An 18,720-nucleotide genomic window follows, 5' to 3' on the forward strand; every position below is an offset into this window, starting at 1 on the left:
GGCTGATTTTAGGATGTGGAGTCTTAAAAATAATACTAAGTGGTTGATTTTAGGATGTGGAGTCTTAAAAAAAATCTTAGGGATGGAAGAATAAAGCACTAGAGCGCAGAAAGATACAAATACCAACATTTGGTACCATAACGGAAATATTTTGAGTACAGTAGGTAATTTATTTATGTTGTAGAAAATTTAAAAATTAAAAATGAGAAAAAATATTATTTATTTTTCTAGGCAAGATTGTTAATTTTTTGGCATGTGTACTTCACACCATCCATATAATTTTATATATAATCTGTAACATTTTGTGTTATGTGTTTTAATTATCCATATATTTTGCATATTTGCCACAGTGCTAAATATCCTACAACATATTTATCACACATTGTTCTGCTAAACCTTGCCCCAAGAAATACTAATAAATTATTTATAAAAATAAGGTTCCAGGGTTAAATTAAATTTAGAAACATTCTATACAGTATCTCTTGCATTCGTCTATATGGTGAAACATAGTGGCTGTTAGAGTATTAACATAGCTGAGAATTAGTGACACCTAAATTTATATAATTTTACAGATTCAAAGTATTTTTTCATATAATTCATTCCAGGGACTAGTATTTCTTAATACAAGTTTGGGAAATATTATTTTATTTTAATGTTTATATTTTATTATAATCTGTAGATATAGTATATTTAGTCATTTTGCTATTATTGGACTTTGTTTCATTTTTTATTTACATAGAGTTAAGATGAGTTACCCTTATAAATTTTAGCGTTTGTTTGATTATATTCTTATGGCACTTTTCTTTTGGTGGCCTTGTTAGTGTATACAGCTAAATATGGCTTTAAAGGTATGTTTTATATCATCGTTCAGAAAGTATATACTAATTTACCTTCCCATTAGCATTGTTTGTATATCTGCAAATTTGTCAATTATAAACTGATTTTGAAAAATAGAACACTTGTCTAAGCTGTATTTATGGGATAGCTGTTGATGTTTTTATTTTAAACGTTTTGCTTTAAGGTTAATTTTTAATCATTTTTTGTGTTAATAAAAATTGGAGAAGATATTGTCACACTCAGTATTAAAGCTGGAAGAGATTCCCTCAAAGTCACATAGTAAGTAACAGAACTGGTTCTGGAACACAAGTCTCCTTAGTCCCTGTCGCGTTCTCTAAACCACACTCCCTCAAAAAAGAAATTCCCTGTCATAGACTCATATCCAGCCAATAACAGGGAAAGTGCCAAGTCCTAGTTACTACACCACTGTAGTCAAGAAATATGGGTTTTGTTTCCCACCCTGCCATTCCCCAATTGTATGAACTTCAACACTCAGCTTATTGAGAATTTAGATTTCTTTTGTATAAAATGGAGTGGGTCCCTTATAGTGCAAACATTGTATAATAGCAAATGTGAATAAAAATATTATACCACCTTAGATGTGAATTTATTTAAATTGTTTATAACTGATCATTCCTTGTAATTTTGAGTAGCCTCCCTTTCTTTTTTAAATGTTGAAATTAAGTATTTTCTCATTCTATTTACTGTAAATAGTGTTTGCCATTTTATAGCCAGCTATTATTAGTTGGCATCTTCTTCTAAACAAAATCAAGAATGAAAGAAAAAATAGAAAAATAAATTTTGAAGAAATGTAGATAATTATTAGTGGGAAAGGAACTAGTGCAGTTCTGAGAAAATAAATATTTATGAGCTACTTTAACTCATCATTACTTAATTTTTTTTCAAAATTTTTATTTACAGAAAAGCTGCACGAATAGTACTTAGAATTCCTGGACACCTTTCACCTAGAATCCCCCAAAGTTAGCATGTTACGATATTTACTTTTTCATTTTTTCTAGGTAGAATGTAGAATTTTTTCCCTGAACCATTCAAAAGTAAGTTGCAGACATGATGTCCCTTTACCATAAACACTTTAGTATTTATTTCCCAAGAATGTAACCATGGTGCAGTTTTCAAAAAAGCAAATTAATATTGATACAAGGCTGTATTGTGATTTCACTAATGTCTCTGTTAATGACCTCTGAGCAAAAGAAAAGCCAATATCATGTGTTATGTTCAGTTGTCACATAACTTTAGTTTCCTCTAATTTGGAAGAATTTATTAATTTTTTTGCATTTTTTTACAGCATTGACAGCTTTGAAGAATAGAAGATAGTTACTTTTTTACAATATTCCTCAATTTTAGCTTGTCTAGTGTTTTCTCATGATTACATTGAGAATATGCACTTTGAGTAGAAATACCCTAGAAGCGATGCTGAGTTCTCAGTATATTATACCTGAGGGCACTTGCTGTTGGTTTGTTTCATTACTGGCAATATTAATTTGATCATTTGGTTAAGGTGGTTCCCGTCAAATTTCGCCCCTTTAAAGTTACTGTTTTACATTTTGAGATATTAAGTATTCTGTGGGAAGATATGCCAAAATATTATAAATATTTTGTTATCTTGATGGACTAATTATCAGCATCCATTGATGATTGTTGACTGACAAAATCATTGTAATGGTGGTTTGCAAATGGTGATTTCAAATATTATTCTTGTATATGTTTTGTTAGCATGTTACTGAAAAGAAATAATTTTCCCTAGTTATGTATTCATTTATTTATATCAGTATGAATTATAGAATCCTATTTTATTGAATATAATCTCTTACTGTAATTATTTATTTTGATATTCATGTTGTAATGCTAGTAAGACCTCCTTCAAGTTGAGTCTGGGCCCTTTTGACAATTCCTCCATTATTCCTTATTCATTTCTTTACATTTTGGCTCAGAATTATTCCAGGATTATTATGTAGTTTCCCCACCCAGTTCTGGAATCAGCCATTTTTTTCTAAGTATTCCTGATTCCTTTAAGAGAAAAGTGGTATTTAGAAACTAAAAGGTAGGTATTCAGTGTGCTTATTGCTATTGGGGAGCCATTGCTTCTATACATTTTTAGAGTACAGAAAGAGTTATCACATTGATATGACCAAGCCCAATCCAAATCTACAGGCCTCATTCTGTCTTCTTAATTTCCATCTTTGTTACTCCCTTCTCTGAGTGAGAAACCTATCCCCCATTTCCATAAAGTTTTTATGTGTTCCATCCTAGAAAGTATAGAGCATGATTTTAGAACTGCTTATTCATGCTTTTATCATAAAAGAAGCCTTTAACTTGGATTTAAATTTATTGTGAGTACTTTTAGAAGATATTTTTCCTTTTCTCTTTAGCTTGAAGGCATGTAGTCTGACAACTGTGTTGAGAGGAACTCAGTTTTGATCTCAACCATCCTCCTTCAAGTTGTAACATTATTCATTTGAATACAGGTAAGTTAATATGTTTCTGTTTGTATTCTATTTTAGAGGTTTGTGGATTTTATTTATTTTTTTCTGAGTATATGAAACTTTAACATGACTATGAAAGATGTTTACAGAAAGATATATTCAGAGAATATACCAATAGAACATTTCTACCCACTCTTTGAAACTAACCAATCTCATTAGTATCTAGTTTATCCTTTCTTGTTTCTTTGTGCTTAAACAAGTAATTACATACATATATTTATTTTCTTCTGTTTTTTTACACCAGATACTCTTCTGTACTTATCCTTTTTCACATAACGATATATATTCTGAAAATTACTCCATACGAATTCTTCCTCATTCATTTTTATACTTTTACAGCATTCTATCAAATGTGCTGATATTATGTAGATACAGAGATACCAGAGGTTATTCAATTATTCCTCTGTGTATGGACATTATATTGTGTCCAATATTTTGCGATAATTATGTTGCAGTGATTATCCTTGAGCATGTTGTGTATTTTAGTGTTGCTGGAGATGTATCTTTAGATAAACTCTTAAAATTGGGATTACTGAATTAATAAGTCAACATCTATGTATTTTTTGGTGAGTTTTGCCAAATTCTCCTTCACAAGGTTTGTATAAATTTGTGTTCCCATAAACAATATATGAGAGTCTGTTTCTCCAGTCCCCCCAATAGATGTGCTGTTTTACAGTTTAATATTTTCCAATTTGGTAGGTGAAAATACTATCTCAGTTATGTTTTAAATTGCTTTCTTCTAATTATGTATGATGTTGAACATACTTTTGTATGTTTAAGGATAACATTTTCATTTATTGTTTGAGAAGTATCTGTTTGTATATTTTGTCCATTATACTTTTAGGCTTTTGTAATTTTTCTCTCAATTTTTAAGAGTTCTTTGTATATTAGAAAGATTTAACCCTGTTTCTATGATATGTTGCAAATATCATCTTTCAGTTTGTCAGTTGTATTTTTATTTCATTTATGGTAACTTTGTTGTGCCAATTAAAAATTGTATAGCCAATTAACCATTCTTTTATTGCCCCAGATTTTTAGTCATAACTAGAAAGCCTTTTCCTACACCCAAGATAAAGAAGGATCCACCAATATTTTATTTTGCACTAGTTAAATCTTCACTTTATATTAATCAGTGCCACCTTATTCTTGCTAAAGTTTTTTTTCTCATTTTAGCTATTAACTGTTTGATATTTAAGTATATCATCAATGTTTTTCACCTTTTTTTAGTACAGTTGAATTTTAGTTGATTTGCCATTGACAATAGTTTTGTGATCATTTTTGAGAGATAAGTGTCTACTATTAAAATTAATAATTTCTCATTATAGAATATCAAAATTTTTAAAATTTAAGAGCAGTTTATAGATCTAAATAGCACTAAGTTAATAAGTTCATGCTGACTTAAATGATGTGAGCTTGTTTAATTGAAAATGGTAATAAATGAAACCAGAGAAATACCAGGCATTAAGTTATTTAAGACCTTGTAAGATATTCTACTTAATTTGGACTTATTCCTAAGAGAAGAAAAGAGTGTTTATAGGCTTTTAATTACTGGAGTGTCAGATACCATGGCTGTAATGTGAATAACAGATTAGAGAATGTATAAAGCTTGAAAAAAGGAACCAAATTAACATACTGAAATATGATGGTGGTTTCTTCAAAGGAACTGGTATTTGTGAGAGAAGTGAATAGAATTAAGACATATTTGGAAAGCCAAAGCAACATGATTTAGAAATGGATGAATTTGGATGTGAATGACATGGAATAGTCCAAGATAAAGCTCAAAGTTTTTGTTTAGTTCAACTTCATGCAGTTATAATAATCACTTAGGTATCAAAAGGTGGGAAGAGATGATAAGTTGAATTTTTGAAATGTTGAGTTTTAGATGACTAAGGGACCCCAAATTGGAGGTTCAATAAGTAGTTGGAGAAGTGGATCTGATTCCCAAGAGACTTTTCTTGGCTAAAGTTAATGCTTTAAACATCTTTAACACAGAAGAGGATAAGTTTTCTTGAGTAAATTGTGGAAGTGCTGTATCAGAGTTACTAAAAGTGACATTGTAGGAGGGAAAATGGACAAATACTAAAAGAAAATTTTCTTTCTTAATAATATTATATATACAGATGCATTTCAATGAATCTGTTCATTTCAACAGAAACTCTGGGGATGTTGGGCTTGGAAAGAAAGCTTCAAACAGTTTGTGGGTAGGTCTAGCTTGAGGCCAGATTTTCTGGTCAACCAACTAGGACAATTATAGATGCAAAGATCTCATTTAGTGATGATGTTTTAAAAGCTGGACCAATAGACCACATGGTCTAAACAGAATCAATTCTTGACATGCCCTCCCCTGAAACCTTACAAAGCAACAATGGGAAATAGGAGAGGGAAGGGAGCAAACCTATCTGAACTCACACAGGATAACTGTTGAAGCTTAATGCAGGGGTCTGTGGCAACACAAAGCTTCTGACCTATATACTCTACACAGTGTTTTTAAATCACATATCTACTGAATACTTGTGAACTTTGAAAACATAATGTAGTAATGTATTTGAAATAGTTAGTGAGGGAAGTCAAGAGCAATAAAAGATCACAAGACAAGAAGGTCAGTCTAGCCAAAGAAAATGGTGATAAATTGTAACCAGGTGTCTTTATTTCCTGATCCCTCAAGTACTGCACACTCAGCTTTCTCTGCTAGAATGAGCAGCTTGTGAAATTCCATACAGCATTTGTCAGCTTCAATAATCCCTTGCAAGATCTCAGAATTATTTGCTTTAATCTCAACTACCTCAGAGGCAGATGAGATAAATCATTTGGAAATTATTGATAGATATGTAGTAAAAGAAAATCTACTGTTCATTGTGATTTAGGAACTTCATAGGAATACCTTATTGGCATTCTGATGTTTGCTATAATCATTCAGGACACAGTAGGTCTAATTGTGGCATTGCTCATGTGCACAGGTCAAAAGCCAAGTTGTGAAGTATTCCATGATTATGTACTGACTTTTCCAACAGAAATACTCAAATTCCTGTATTTCACTCATGATTCATACTCCCTCTGAGTTTCTTCATAAGGTCAACTTTTCTTTAATTGCATACTGCACTATATGTGGTATTCTTTGTTTTTGTATTGGTATCTGTTTTAGTCCATGTTATTTCACTAAATTACATGGACAGAAAAACATTCAAAGAATTCTTCAATCTAACAGACTGTATCTGTATCTGAGATACAGAGCAAAGAAACCATCTTGGAAGAAGCCAAGTATAAGAACATTTGCTGGTATTGGACCTAGAAAATTCACTGACCAGAATAAGGCAAGAAACAAGCCCTCATCACTGAAAGGCCTACAAGGCAAGATTCCTACCTCCCATCCATGGTTTGAGGAAAGGGATAAAATGATAGAAAAATCCATTGTATTTAAAATATCAGTACAGGAGAAGAAAGAACATTCTTCTGCTGCTGCACTGCAAGGAGATGCCCTTTTCTATGTGAGCATTTTCATGGAGCTGTTCATCAAAATATTGACTCCCAAAGTTACTCTCCTATGGGTGTTCCAGTCCTCAGGCATGAAGCCTCAGGGAATATTCTAGCCATATTGACCAGTGGATAATTAACACATGATATCTTAAAAGATGCAGATATTTTAGAAAGGAGTATGTGACCTTCTAGTATCTGACAGTTCGGTGCTAACGGATGATTTGAGCCAGCAGTAGACAAGGATTCATTTTTTAAAATGCTTGAATATAGTTTCCATGAATAAAAATCATATGTACATTTCTTTTTATTCTTTCCTATTAAGGGTACTAGAGAAAAGAAGTTAGAATAAACTAGTTTTCAAATTAAATCCTCTTATTTCAAAAGATCTCTTTTATTTCAAAAACAGTTGTGAACTTAATGTAGGAAAAGAAAGTCACTCTGCCATGATCTGGTTATTTTCTATAAATTAAAAAAAAAAAAGGGAAAAGAAATAAAGTCAACTAATGACCTAAGAAATTGCCAAAAATGACAACCCATTACCAAATAACTGAGTTTGGGATATTTCAAGGCAATATTTTTTCAGAGGTTAGAGAAGAAGATATGTTCCTGGATGGGGATAAAGAAGTACATCAATATCATGTTTATGGGGAGTGGCAGGGATGAGTGGTTTGAAAAACATCCTACAACTCACCATTTAATAACATGCCTGGAACTAGAGAGTTTGCAACCACCCATATTAAAGGATAAGTTTCAAGTTATTAAATATGAATAATAAAAAGAAACAAACTGATACCAAAACTTGGAAGCAACTAAGATGCACTTCAGTGTATTAATGGATGAATAATAAACTGTGGTACATTCAGAAAATGGAATATTATTCAGCTCTAAAAGGAAATAAGCTATCAATGAAATGAAAAGATATAGGGATATTACTAGTGAAAGACCCCAATATGAAAAGACTATCTGCTGTATGATTCCCAACTATATGACACTGTGGAAAAGGGAAAACTATGGAGAGAGTAATAAGGGTGCCAGGATTAGTGAGGAAGCAGACATGAATAAGTAGAGTTCAGAGGATTTTTAAGGCAATGAGACTACTCTGTATAATACTACAATGGTGGATCATGTCCAAACCCATCAAATGTACAACAACAGGCTGAACCCTAACATGAGATATGTACATTGGGTGATTATGATGTGTCAGTGTAGATTTCATCAGTTATAACAAATGTACCATTTTGGTGGGGGATATCACTTGCAGCGTTGGGGGGAGCTGTGTATGTGTGCTGGGGATATATGGGAAATCCCTGTACCTTCTGCTCAACGTTACTGTGAACCTAAAGTTTCTCTTAAAAAAGAAAAAAAAAAGTTTTATTTAAAAAAAAGAAGGAAAGAAATGAGCTATTAAGCCATGAAAAGATGAGGAATAAACTTAAATGCATATTATTATGTGAAAGAAGCCAATCTGGAAATCCTGTACACCAAATGATTCCAACTACATGACATGCTGGAAAAGGCAAAGCTGTGGAGGCAGTAAAAGGATCAGTAGTCACTAGGGGTTAGTGAAGAGTGAGGGATAGATTACCAGAGCACAGAGGATCTTTAGAGCAGTAGAATTAGTCTGTATGATACTATAATGGAGGATACATGTCATTATACATTGATCCAAACCCATAGACTCTATCAGTACAACACCAAGAACTCAATGTCAACTACGGACTTCGGATGATAATGATGCATGAATATAGTTTCATTAATTATAACAAATGTATCACTCTGGTGGGGAATATTGATAGTAGGGAAGGTTATGCATGTGTGCAGGCAGGAGTTATATGGGAACTTTCCTCTTGATTTTTCTTTGAATCTAAAACTGCTCTAAAAAATAAAGTCTATTAAAAACAAAAAGAAAAAAGAAACAAAACGAAACTCAAGCAAACTGAAACTCAAAGAAGTGACTGATATTAAGTAGTTACCCAGAAGAAAAATTCTTGGCCTAGTCTGAAGCTTAATGACATGCAAATTATCCATTTCAATAAAAGAGGAACTTATTACTTTGGGATATTTTCTGAGGTATATCCTCAGAAAATATGCTACTTTGGGAGGTAGCATATTTTATAGGAATGTTTCAAATAATTCGTTGCTTAAAGACAAACATACAAGGAATGTTGATCTGTTTAATGAGCCCTATCTCAAGGATAGAAGCTGATAGCCACACAAAATTGTGTAGGAGCCTCCCATTTTAGAAAGGAAAATTAATCATTTTCCATGAATCATGAATTAGGAAATTTATAACTTTAGCAACTCAGTTGTGTTTAATTTTGTAAAGTCTTTTTTTTTCATCTTAGTGATTAGCAGTAAAGTCTACTGGCTTGTTTATTTTCACTGGCAACAAAGAAGGAACAAACGAGACAGCATCCCTATTTCACTTCAAGTTTGGGGGAAGAAAAATCCCCAAAGGATAGATTAGATGGTTGCAAACAACCAATGTAGAAATAGAGAAAAATTAGTCCCTCTGGCAAAGTGGATAAAGAAAAGAAAGGGGAAGGGGAGAGGTGGCTGTGACGGGGTTGAAGATGGACCCTAGGGCAATGCTTGTAAAAGGCCTTTGAAATCTGTAGTAACAATTCATCATGTAATTTCCAAATAACATTATCATCTTATAGACACTTGGGAGAAAGGAAAATGCTGATTATTTTTCTTGATGAGGATACTAGAAAGAAGAAGCTGAGCACAACTGAGAACAAATTCTTTAAATAGAATGTTGTTTATTCTTTAGATAAGGATTATTTCCAATAATCACTGTAATTTGTCACTGGTGAAGTGAAATGTAGAGTCAAACCTCCCACTACTTTTTTCTTCTTAATTTGCGTGGCAAAATAGGATATATTGGTACTAAACTACATCTCACTAACCTCTTTGCTTCAGCTATTGACACGACAAGTTGTTTTTATCTTGAAACTGTGCTAAAATACGCTTGGCTTTGCCAGTGAGCTTAAAATGGCTCACTGTTTTCTTGCCAGAAAATAAGAAACTAGCAATTTTTAAAATAGGTAATAATTTATGCTCTGATGACTTACACCTACCTCATTTTGGGTAATATAGTGCTGTTTCATTTAAATGTTTTAATGTATTTAAACTTAATTTATTACTATTAAAAACTACTCAGTTGACATTCATAAGACTGAACTGCTTTGTCTTTAACTACATAACAGGTACAGCAGGGGTATAATTTGGTAATATAAAATATTCTCCTTGATTGGATAGCACATCTACCTTGTGTTTGCTGGAATGGAAATCTCCAACTTCAGGACTGGGTATTATTTTTTTCAAGTTTCACTTTATTGTTATAGTGCATTAATAACAATGCAAATTTCATTCTAGCTACCATAATGTGTGTATTTGATTATTGAGGAAGAGAGAAATAATAATTATAAATAATAAGATAACTTGCTCATAACACATAATTCATTCTAAATAACATGGGTAAGGAGCATAGGCCAAATAGAAATAAAAGCTTAAAAAACAAAGAACTTCCAGGGAGCTGAAGATAATAATGGCTAAGTTTGCATCTTTCAATATATCATCTCCAAACAATTCAAAACTATAAGAAGAAAGCAACAATAATAGCAAAACTATACCAAAAATATGCCTTGAGCATGACTTAAAGAATGACCAAACTTCAAAATAACAGTAAATAAAAAAAGAAAAGCATCAAATCCCAGAAAACAATCTTTATATGATAGCACCACTGCCAGCCTCTGTGGTAAGCAAGGACAGGCCAAGAAAAGCAGAATAGAAAAGAGAAATTTGTGAGATAATTGGATAATAAAGGGGAAAATGTAGAGTCTTACCAGGCAAAAGAGCCAAATGTCAGAGACACACAACCTCTTTCCCAACCATAAAAAATAGAAGTAACAAAACCCATAAAGGTCTGGATTTTTATCTATTTTGATGTACTGATAAAAGAAGATGCTACTGAACTAGAAATTCTATTAGATACCTAAAGTTCACAACAATGAGCAAAAGAAAACTCTATAAATCTATACAGAATTATTATAAAAATCAGAAAATAAAATTTAATGAACTTTAACTGATGAAACTCTCCATCTCTCCAAAAAATAAAAAGAAGGAAAGCATGTAGCAAAAAACAACTGTAAGGCAATACATTAAGTCCCCTACATACGAACCTTCAAGTTGCGAACTTTCAAAGATTTGAACGTGCGTTTGAATGTCCAGTCATGTAAGTTAGTTCACGCATCTGGCATACATTGTCACGTGCGTGCATCCTCTACCGGTGGGTGTGCTTTTGTGTACTTTACTGTGCAATACTGTAAGGAGTACGGTAGTACAGTATCTTTATTTCAAACCCAGGATCTGAGTGAGTGAAATTGCAGCTTGCCCTCCATCTCCTATTGCTGACTATCCTTCAGCTCTACCATCTCCCACCTCCTCTCCCTCCTCCAGCCAGTAACTCTTCTTGCCTGATCACTCAGTGCCAATCCCTGTATGCCAGCTGTTGTATTGTACTACTGTACTTTTCAAGATACTATACTGTAAGATTAAAAATGTTTTCTTTATTTTTTGTGTTTGTTTGTTTTTTATGTATTATTTGTGTGAAAAGTATTATAAACCTATTACAGTATAGTACTATGTAGCCGATTGTGTTAGTTGGGTACCTAGGCTAACTTTGTTGGACTTACGAACAAATTGGACTTACAAACGCGCTCTCGGAATGGAACTCGTTTGTATATAAGGGACTTAGTGTACTTCAACTTAGTTAAATATACACAAAAAAAGTATTTAGTGGTACGGAAAAATCCCTTGCATTATAATTTAAAAATTAAGATGAGAAAAGAGCAGAAAAAGAGAAAAAGAAATGAAGGAAGGTGGATTAGATTCAGTATAGAAATGGAAGACATTGAAGAAATTATCTCAGAAATAAAAACAAATACATGATGCTCAAGAGAGAATAAAAATAAATAAAACTTCATAACAATTAGGAAAAACAGGAGAACAACCAAAGATACAAAAATTAAAGAAGTGAGAAGAGCCAGTAAGAACATAGTAGAAATGGAAGACAGGAAAAGAAGGAATAATATTTGTGTAATTGGAGTTAGTAAAGACTAAAACAATGCATTCATACAAAATTAATATTTATAATTGTGATTGAAAAAAATTTCCAGAAATAGAAAGCCCAAGTCCGTATACTGAAAGGGCCAACTAGAAAACTGGGAAAATTATGTGGAATCATCAACCTTGAGAAATATGCTAGTAAAATTATTAGACTTCAAAGATAAAGAAAAATAATTCTCAAGGATACTACAAATAAGATCAAATAAATTGCAAGAAAAGTAATTATATTGGAGGCAGAATTTTCAGAATATTGATACAAAGTCTTTCTCTCCTTTTCTTTCTGAGTGTTCTTCAGTCTGTTTTGGAAAATTTTCAGGAACACTTGGGAGATAACCTTAGTGACAAATGAATGTGAATTATGAAATTGACTGAAGGGCTAGCCTTTTCTGATGAAGTAAACACAATAGAAATGCAGTTAACGACAACTTTGGGCGGTTTCACTTCATCATGAAGACTCCAGTCCAAAGGATGTAAAATTGGTATCAGAAAAGTTTGATATACTCTGTTTCTTTCATTTCTCCCTAGTCTTCTGACAAACCCATTGTTCCTAACATGCAGTAATTGCCCCAGAACTTTTAATCCTCATAGGATCAATTCTCAAACATTCTTCTACTATTTCATACCCAGGACCATGTAGCTGAGGATACATACTAGGATAACTATGGTGGATTGGTGGATTGAAAATAATTTCTAATGTTACAAAAAAGAAGGAAATTTAGTTGTTTCATCTCCATTTCAGGTGGCTATAAAATGACCTCTTAATTAAATTTTCCTTTTATAGTCATTACTATCAGAACCAAAGAAACATCTCTAAGTCAGTGAATTGCAGATCAGGAGCAAGGGAGGATTTTGCCTTAGCAATTTTGGAACTTCTCAAATCACTCCCATTTGGGAAGTATAATTATTTGTGTTACTTGTGACTAAAGTTTCCATAGGGAAAGTAGATATATAGCTTCTCATCTGGCATAATTATTTTGTATTATTTGAATATTCTTTGAGATATGGGTCTCTGTCTTTTAGCATTCATATTCTTATAAATTAAATTATTTTCCTTAAGAAACTTTTTCTCAGGACCTCAAATACATTAGTTATAAAAAGAAATATGTGAACCATATTATTTATATATATAATTTGAAATAAATTGAAATTATATAGTAAATAATATCAAATTTTCAACAGAAAAAGAAGAAATATAACTTTATATACTCTGTTATTACTTCCTTTTTTCCTCCCCTCCTTCCTTCATTCTTGAATAAATCAGTCCAAGATATACTCAGTAGGACTGAGTAAGGCAGGTATTCTCACAAGTAGAGGGAAGAGCCCAGTGTAGGGTGTCATCATCCAAGCAGGTTGGAAAGATCATCCATTCAGGAATGGGAATGGCTATGCTGAGGGCTGCCTAGTTTGGGGCATCAACGCCCAGGTGAGTAAGGAGAGCCTCTACAGGAGGCATGGACGCAGCAGTCATCTAGCCAAGTATGTGGGATCTGAAGAGGAATGAAGGGCAGTATCCACAGTGAGTAGCAGTGGCACTGACATAAGATTGTTTACATTAAGAGGAAATTGATCAAATTTTTAAAATATTGAAAATAATTGGAACCAGATTTTTTACTTAATTTCAAGGCCCAAGAAACTCACAGATTGGTCCTTTGTACCTGCAAGGCCACCCGGAGGCTCCCACACTGAAATAGCACCCAGGGTTTTACTGTTGAAGACAAGAATACCAAATATATAAAGGGAGAAAACAAAATTCCACCCTGTGTATGTTGCACATTGTCTGATAATATACAGAGTGGAGGACACAGCATCATTTTAGTAAAATTGCCAGTGAAACATGTAAAATCTGAATCTAATCATGAGAAGACATCAGATAAATCAAACTTGAGAATAATTCTAAAAAATAACTGACCCATAATCTTCTCAGGTCAAAATCATGAAAGTCAAGGAAAAACTGAGAAGTTGCTTTGAATTGAAAGAGGCTAAAAGAAACATGGCAACTAAAGGAAAAAGTGGTCCTAAGCAAATTAATTCCAGGACATTATTGGCAAAATTGAATGCTCTTTGCAGGTTAGAGGTATCAGTGTTGGTTGTACTGTGATTACATGACAGAATATTCCTGTTGTTAGGAAGTACATATTGAAGCATTTGAGTACTAGGGCATTATACAGGTAATTTACTCTCAAAGGATTCAGGAAATAATTTTTTTTGGTATTATTCTTGCAGTTTTTTAATAAATTTAAAATTATTTCAAAATAAAATAAGGGCTTCCCTGGTGGCGCAGTGGTTGAGAGTCTGCCTGCCGATGTAGGGGACGTGGGTTCGTGCCCCGGTCCGGGAAGATCCCACATGCCGTGGAGCAGCTGGGCCCGTGAGCCATGGCCACTGAGCCTGCGTGTCCGGAGCCTGTGCTCTGCAACGGGAGAGGCCACAACAGTGAGAGGCCCGCGTACCGCAAAAAAAATAAATAAATAAAAATAAATAAAATCACGCAATATAAAATATATTTAATTATATTTAAGAAGAAATACAGTTATTTCTAAAACCTACCAAAATCAGTGGTTATTTATATAATTGAAAAATCACTTAGGAAAGAAGCTAAGTTCTGAAATAAATGTTGAGGTGGAGAGATTTTTCACAAATATTTATTATTTTTAGTAATCAATTTAAACAATATTTGCCTGCATCAGATAAATTAAATTTATTATTGATTAACAAAATAGAATCAATAAAATGCAATTTATAAAATCATATGTAAAATATTAAAAAAATACTTTAGCAGATAAATTATAATGCATTCAATGAGAGGAATTCTTCTATAGCTATGTGCTCATTATGTTAAGGAAAATTTACTGTTTTATGAAAGAAAGATAATATTTGTGAAAACTCACTCTTGAATAGGATAAAAACTCAAGACTTAAAAAAAAAATCAATTTCCAGAAAGAATTTTAAGCTATACTTCTGTTGTACAGAATTGCACTGAGCTCTGTCAGTGAGGCCTCTGATGAATGATCTTTTGGGACAGGGATAAATAGGGCTTGTTGAGTGTGAACCATTTTCGTGTGTTTTAGCCTTCTTTCCTCCTGATGATAACTCCTTGGCCTCTGAGACTTGGTTCTTCATCCCCTCTTCCACAGACTGTGAGCACAACTTGCAAGTTGGCTCAAGGAGACTTTTGAGTCCTGATTCCAGAGCAAATAAGATCCAATCTTTGGGGCTAGACTGCACTACTTCACTTCCCTGGTTTCATTCAAGGAAATTTTCCAGAAGTACTTTCTTAATCATGTAGCTAAGGGTTAGCAAACTGCTGCCTCCTCTGTGTTTTTGTATGGCCAGTGAGTTAAGAATGGTTTTCACAGGTTGCATTAGTCAGCTAGAGCTGCTTTAACAAAATATTACAGACAGGGTAGCTTAAAGAACAGAAATTTATTTTCTCACATTTCTGGAGGATAGAAGTCTAATATCAAGGTGTTGGTAATGTTGGTTTCTGGTGAGGACTCACTTCTTGGCTTGCAGATGCCTTTTTGCTCACATGGTCTTTCTTATGTGCTCACACATCCCTGCTTTCTCCCCCTCTTCTTATAAGGACACCAGTTCTACTGGATTAAGGTCCCATTCTTATGATCTCACTTAACCTTTATTATATGCTTATAAACCCCATCTCCAAATACAGACACTTTGGAGATTATGGCTTCAACATAAGAACTCTGAGGAGACACAATTCAGTACACAAATGAGCACAACTGATAACACAAATGAAGATCTACAATCAACTTGATGATAGGGAACACTGACCTTGAACCCTAATTAAGCAAAATGTTGTATCCTCAAGAACGAGTTTTATTCTTTTCATTAGTAGACTTTTACTCCAAAAAGGAAATGGTACTCAATTATTATTTTTTAGTTTGAATTTTTTCAATAAAATTTTTGTGGAATTTGTTTTCTATCTTTTTATAAAGGTACCTATATTATGTTTTTGATTCTGCCTCTTGGCCTGCAAAGCCTAAAATACTTACTACTTGTTCCTTGACTGAAAGTTTCCCCGCCTCCAACGTGGCCCAAGCAAGGTTGACTGATTCATTTTTAGTCTTCAAGCCTTTGTCTAAATTACAGACATCTGCTCAGTTAAACATTTGCTGCTTCTGATCTCTAAGTATTTGCTATAAGTTCCTATTTTGCTTTAGCTCTTTTCCCACAGAGATCCATCTCTTCCCATGAACTTGTTTTTTAGACTCTCCTGAACTGTTTTGACAAGCATGGCATTAGCTTGTGTAAAGCCCAGTTCTGTTGTAAATGTTTTAGGATTATAAGGGTGTTACAAAAAAAGAAAAAAAATCCACAGACTCAATTTATCAAGAGAATTTTCTCACAGTTAGCTCAAGGGGCCCCCAGTTTCCTAAATGCCTTCAATATTAGGAATGTTTAATCCAGATCTGGGTGCCAGGCGCACATAGGAGGGACTGGAGCAGGCTGTTTTTTTCCCACTGCATTCACCTAAATTTTTCTAGACCATTGTAGATTTGCCATAATAGAGAGAAGAGCAGTGGCTTTTGTATACAAATCCAATATCCTGGTTAGTTTTTAGCTCTGAGAAATATTTGAAAAATGTGTACAGAAAATCCTGCACAGAAAGGCCTCCTGATTTCATAGAGTACTATAACTTTGCCTTATGAAATACTTGAACAATAATAATAGCAAAACAATAATAATTGAAATGTACTGAGCATTTACTATATGATAATACTCTGTTAATATCTTTGTAATGTAAATGCTAATATGCTCCTTAATGTACCAATGAGAAAGTGTCTTATAAAATATGTATAATTAGCCTAAGGCCACACATGGTTACCATTTGGAGAGTTGTGTCTGAAACCCAAGGCTGTTTGACGTCAAATCTGTGTTTCAACCAATCTATTTGATTGCCTCCACGTACATGTTCCATATAAAAGTTATTCTAAGCAAGAATTAGAGAATTAGACTTATCATCCCTCTATGCAGTAATATGACCATGTTTTGACTCATTGGTACAAATTAAAATCACTGTATATAATGTCTGAACTTTCCCAATAGTAAGCATCAACTTTGTCACTCCTGAGAAATAGCAAAGAGAGTATTCGTTCCGCATTATGTCTATTCAAATCAGGTTTCAATATATTGGAGGAGGCAATGATTCTTCCTTTATACTTGACCCAAGTTATTTATCTCACATAGCAAAAATACCACAGGCTCTCTGGTCAGGATGGGTTCAGGTATTAGTCAGACCCACCACTTACCAGCAGTGTGCAAGGATGTTATTGGTTGTAGTTTATGGTGAGTTTTCTCTCAGAAATCCATTGTCTTTTAAAATCTGACCTCTGTGGGCTTCCTGGTATATTCCTGAATGCCATTGGTGGGAAGGCCCAATTACTTTGATCAGCAGGTATCCCACACCTGATATAAATCAGTGGATGAAAAATAATATAACAGGAGACGGGTTTGCCTCACTTCTCATCAGTATCATGACCCAGTTCATGCCCATCCAACATAGTCTGTTACATAAGTGTAAAGAAAGATATTTTAATGTATGCTTAAACTATTATTATGAGCCTACGAAAAAAATAAAAAAGACAAGTAGTGATTGGTATCGCTGATTAAGTGAGCTTATTCATTCTAATTATTGGGAATATAGAAATATTTTTAATTGTTATGTAATTCTGTGCTTAGAAACAAATGAGTATACTACTATTTAAGGTTGGCATGGTGAACTCATGCATTTATGTCTGTCCTCTGCCAAAATGTCAATACAATGATAATAAAATTATTTTTAATGAATCAACTGAAAAAAACAAATGAAGTAAAGCATGGAAGATTGAAAATGCTAAGTTGATAACTAGCTAGCAGACCCTAAGAAGCTGCCAGACATTCAACATCCAGGCAGAAGACTGGGAGTTGGTTTTTTTTGAGAAATTTAAGCAGAACAAAAATCAAAACAAAACAAAACAAAATCTAAAGATTCTCATGTAGGAGATTCTCCAAAGAATCAGCCTGGATAGATTATCCTACAATGGAATTCAGAGTCAGTAGTAAGTACTATAAGATTACACAAAGCTTCTAAATAGTTTTTTTTTTAATTGTTGTATTCTTAAATATGTCCATAATTAAAAGTGACCAAATACTTAAGTAAAGTCTCTTATATGAGAAGTAAATAATAAAAACAACAAACTTGGAAGAAACATATGAGGAATGGAAACAGAAGTAAAAAGAAAGCAAATTTTTTCAGAGATATAAAAAAAAAACACATTAATAGAAAACACTGAAAAATGTGTACAGAAAATCCTGCACAGAAAGGCCTCCTTTTTGTGTGATACAAAAAAAGGAAAGTAGGGGAGAAAACAAGAATTCAACATAGTAGCAAAAAGAGATGGCAGTGAATGTTGGGGAAATATATATAGTAGATAAAATTGAAAATGAGTAAAAATAAAAAATATAAGGATATTAAAAGAAGGAAGGATCAAGTTAGAGAAAACAAAATGAAGTGTATCAAAGAAAAATGATAGTATCATGACTTACCTGTGAAGTGTATTTATAATTATAATATGCATGTTATATGCACATTATATATTAAAATACAAGTTTATACAAAATTATGATGCAGTGCTATTAGGAGGATGGGAGATTGGGAAGTCTGTGTTGAAGAGGCAGGATGCTGAGGGGTGAAAGAAAATTAACTTCTCATCTTCCATAGTGAAAGGCAATACAGACATTAAAATTGCAAGGCATAGAAATTCAGGTCTAT

Source organism: Delphinus delphis, chromosome 17 (assembly GCF_949987515.2).
Source record: "Delphinus delphis chromosome 17, mDelDel1.2, whole genome shotgun sequence".
NCBI lineage: Eukaryota > Metazoa > Chordata > Mammalia > Artiodactyla > Delphinidae > Delphinus > Delphinus delphis.